Here is a 4539-nt window from a genome sequence, read left to right on the forward strand (position 1 = left end):
ACAGATCAGATTATGGCACTTGTAGGCCAAGTTGCTCTGCTTAATTTGCGAACAAAGCCTTGAGAAAGATCTGATTTAAACTGTTGCTCATACTTGTTTAAATCTCCTGTTGGGTACTTTTCCATGCCTGCATCCCCATTCCCCAAGAACAGCTCCAAGATAAGAATGGTGCTATGAGTTTGACTAGTAGGCTATATGCAAGATCCTTCTAATCCATAGATCCAGCAAGTGTGTTGAGGTGACAGCCTGGGTGGTGGGCCATTAGAGAAGAGAAGAAAAGAGAAGAGAAGAGAAAAGGGGCTCTTTGTGAGATGGCAAATGGGTGGGGGCCTTCCCCCAGCTTGTGGTTAGTTAGAAGGATGAAGCCAGAATATAGAGCTGAGTTGCAGTGATGTGGGCCAGAAGCAAATCAGCAAGCAGAGACAGAGAGCGAGAGCCATGCCAGATCTCTGCTTGAATCCAAGGCTGTGGCTATGGGACAAACAAGACCCTTGGGGGTGTTAATGCTGTGAACCCCTCCATTGAAGGCTCAGATTGTATATGCAGTATGAGTTAAAAAAACCCATATATATCTTAAAGACTCCACGGTCTCTGCTGTGCCTCATTCCAAAAAACAAAACAAAACAAAAAAATAAACCCTGGGTAAGTGCCTGGAGCCCCTGGAATCATACACCATTCAGAGATTGTTATATAAACTAGTTTGAGAAACATGAATGTTTAGATCTTCAGAACTGGGACCAGTTGCAGCTGGAGTCCCACAAGAGGTAGTGATAGTGATCACCAAATCAGATGGCATTAGAATAGGATTAGACAGGCTCACAGAGGTCGAGGCCATCAATAGCTTCTGGTCACAAGGTCTGTGTTCTGCCTCTATGGTTCCTCTGAACACCATGGAATCACAGGTTAGAAGAGGGCTGTTGCGCTCAAGTCCTGTTTGTGGGCTTCTCTTTGGGGCATCTGGTTGGCCCCTGTGAGAACAGGATGCTGGACTAGATGGGCCATTGGTCTGATCCAGCAGAGTTCCTCTGATGTTCACCACCACCCCTTCAGAAAAGTAAAAATATGTTCATTGGATTCAATACCAAACCAAAGGCAAGCAAGATGCACAACCAGACCCTTTCTCACCCTCTTCTCCAACTTTCTAGTGCAAGCTCTCACTTCTGGTTCAGTAAGTGGTGTATTCATCCTGTTTCCTCTTATGAAATACTGTGTTTTGATGCATTTCCCACCCCAACCAGTTTTGATCTGCAGTAAGCAAAAGAACGACCACACTGAATTTGAAGCCAGTAAGGTGAGCCCAGCCCTTGTCCCTTAAAGGCTGAGGGGGGTGGGGAGGGAAAGATAGCTTGATTTCTAAAAGTAAGAAGAACATGCTTGATGCCATGTGTTCACACTTCATATTTTCAAGCTTACAGTTAAGCTTAAAATGTCTTATGTAAAAAAAAGTAATGTGTTGTTGTAAACAAAAATCTGCCCTTTTCCCTTATGGGGTATCCAAGAGCCCATATAGAGTCCTTACGTAGGTTCCCTATTGGTAGGAGAAAATAACAGAGGCCAACCAGAGAATATTGAGAAGCAAAGCAGCTAGTAAGCCTGATCTTTATTGATCTGTTGCAACAGGGTGCTCCCCTCACACGCAGGAAAGGAAGAGGAACCCAGAACAAAAATGTGCCTGCCCTTATACAGACATTTTAAATTCCCTGCCCTGGAGCTCAAGACCACCCCTCTATACATCATACATACATCACGGAAGGGGTGTAATCCAAGACCACCACCCCCAAGATACATCATACCTACATCACAGAAAAGGCGGTCTACAGCAGAAATCTGAGTGCGTTGTTTATCTCATCTGACAGGTTTACCTGTTAATGCTCACTTGATTGGATACCCTGGGGAGCCTGGCCAGTCTTTTGTAATGATAAATACTTACTGTATTTTTCGCTCCATAAGGTACACCTCACAAAAAGACGCACCTAGTTTTTAGAGAAGGAAAACAAGAAAAAAAATATTCTGAACAAAACAGTGGATTTATGATTTTTATGGTTCATGCTGTGGCCACAGACATGTGATCTGACGGTGAGTTTGGGGTAGCCCACTACAAAAATCCTGAGAATCCATGTGGATCCGTGCTTTGTAAGCACGTTTTTGCACCATTGTGGCCCCAGGCAACAGTGGGTGCGTGATTTTTTTGCTGCAGTCTATAGCCATGGACATGCTATGTGATCTGATGGTAAATTTGGGGTGACCCAAGGCAAAAATCCTGAGGGTCCATGTGGATCTGTGCTTTGTAATCACGTTTTAAGTGGGGAGGGAAGGAAAAGCACTGAAGGGACAAGGAGCATGCGTGGGGGGGTGGAGAAGGAGGCGGCTAACAACGCAGGAGAGGGGTTTTTGGGGAGGGAAGGAAAAACACTGAAGGGACAAGGAGCACGTGTGGGGTGTATGGAGAAGGAGCTTTTCAGCTCGCTGAACCAGGGAGGGAGAGAGGGAAAGAGAGCATGGTTGCTTTAAAGGAGCCAACCGGGCAGGAGCCGCTTACACCCGTGTAAGTGGCTCCTCTCCTCTCCCGCTTTGCTCCTTTAAAGCAAGTGGGCTCTCCTTCTCTCCCTCCTCCCCGGCTCAGCGAGCTGAAAAGCTTTGCTGCTTTTCAGCAAGCTGAGCGGCGAGGAGGGAGTGAAAGAGAGCACACTCACTTTAAAGCAGCCAACTGGAGAGGAGCCGCTTACACCTGTGTAAGCGGCTCCTCTCCCGCTTGGCTGCTTCAAAGCGAGCCACGGAGGAGGGAAGGAGGGGAAACATGGATCTTCTGCTTGCGACTGCAGCAGATCCCCCCACCATCCATAGGCATTCGCTCCATAAGACGCACAGACATTTCCCCTTACTTTTTAGGAGGAAAAAATGTGTCCTATAGAGCGAAAATACGGCACCGTATTTTTTGCTCTATAAGACGCACCTAGTTTTTAGAGGAGGAAAACAAGAAACAAGAAAGCAACACAAAGCCTCTTGAGCGAAGAGGCAGGAGTGCTCGGGCTACGCTCAAGAGGCTTTGCATGGCTATCCCTGAAGCCAGGAGAGCAAGAGGAATCGGTGCACACCAATCCCTCTTGCTGTTCTGGCTTCAGCGATAGCTGCGCAGCCTGCATTCACTCCGTAACACACACACACATTTCCCCTTACTTTTTAGGAGGGGGGAAGTGCATCTTATAGAGCGAAAAATACTGTAGTTCCCGAGCCAGGTCACAGGTGCACCCTATTCAAACACAGACAGACATACCCTTAAGACAGGATTTGTGAAGGAAAAGACAATGGGGAGGCTTTTACATTTTCCTTTGACCTTGCAGAGAAAACATTTGGTCAGTTTGGGAATAAAAAATGGTTTCAGGTCGGTCTTCCTGTGCTGATCTATGATCTATGGTGCTTGGTTGGTACATTTATGAACATTATATATATCTAAGACTTTAAAATTCTTATCACAGTACTAAAAGAAGTAAATTTGGCCTGCTCAGTTCTAAGCCAGCATTGGCACATAAGTGTTTTAATTGGGCTCCAAAACTTTGGAGTATTTTCCTCTCATAAGACCACAAGAAGAGCCTGCTGGATCAGGCTAGTGGTCCATCTAGCCCAGACTCCTGTTCTCACAGAAGCCAACCAGGTGCCTCAATGAGAAGTTCACAAGCAGGACCCGAGCACAAGAGCCCTCTCCCCTCCTGTAATTTCCAGCAGCTGTGGAAGCAGATCATAGACATTGTCCTTAATTGTCATAGATAGCTCTCTGCTCTGTGGGTTTGTCTAATATTTTAAAGCCATATAAATTGGTGGCCATTACTGTTCCGTACATTGAAGGGTGCCTTGCGGTGATGGCTTAAATAGGAGACTGAAATCAATAAGATATAAGTGTCTTAAGGATGGAAGGTCACCATGACCTGGCTTTGCTGCCTAAAGGCCATATAATAACAGCAGAGAATGTTTAGCAGCAAAGACAGCATCAGCCATGAAATATTTGATGAAATTAAAAGGTTTCTCATTTGCAAACAAGAGAATGGCTATGACTCAGGGAGGCAAGCGGAATTGATCCTGGATCCCAAGAACTCTTGTATTATTGCAGTCTAAAGATGACAAGCTGGGAGGAAGGAGTAGGAAGTACTCAAACAATAAGTTTTCGGCCTTTGTAATTAATCTTAACAATATCAAAATAAGCTCCAGTAAATAAGAGCGGAAGACTCGAGGACAACAGAAGCAGATCTCAGAACACTCCAAGTAGCCTTTGGAAGGCACAGCCAATAGAATGATTCCTGCTGCTCCCCAGAGGAGGAGGAGACGAGTGGGGGTGAAAGCTGACTCCCCACTGAGGGGAACAGAGGCAGCAGTGTGCGGAGGTAACAGGATGTCCTGGGAGGTGTGCTGTCTTCCGGGTGCAAAGATTCACAATGTGACGGAGAAGTTGCCAAGTCTTATAAAGTCCACTGACCTCTACCCCTCCTTTCTGATTCACGTGGGTACAAATAATACTGTCACACATAGTCTGCAACACATAGCAAG

The sequence above is a fragment of the Podarcis tiliguerta genome (assembly GCF_965153285.1).
Source record: "Podarcis tiliguerta genome assembly, chromosome: Z".
Taxonomy (NCBI): Eukaryota; Metazoa; Chordata; class Lepidosauria; order Squamata; family Lacertidae; genus Podarcis; species Podarcis tiliguerta.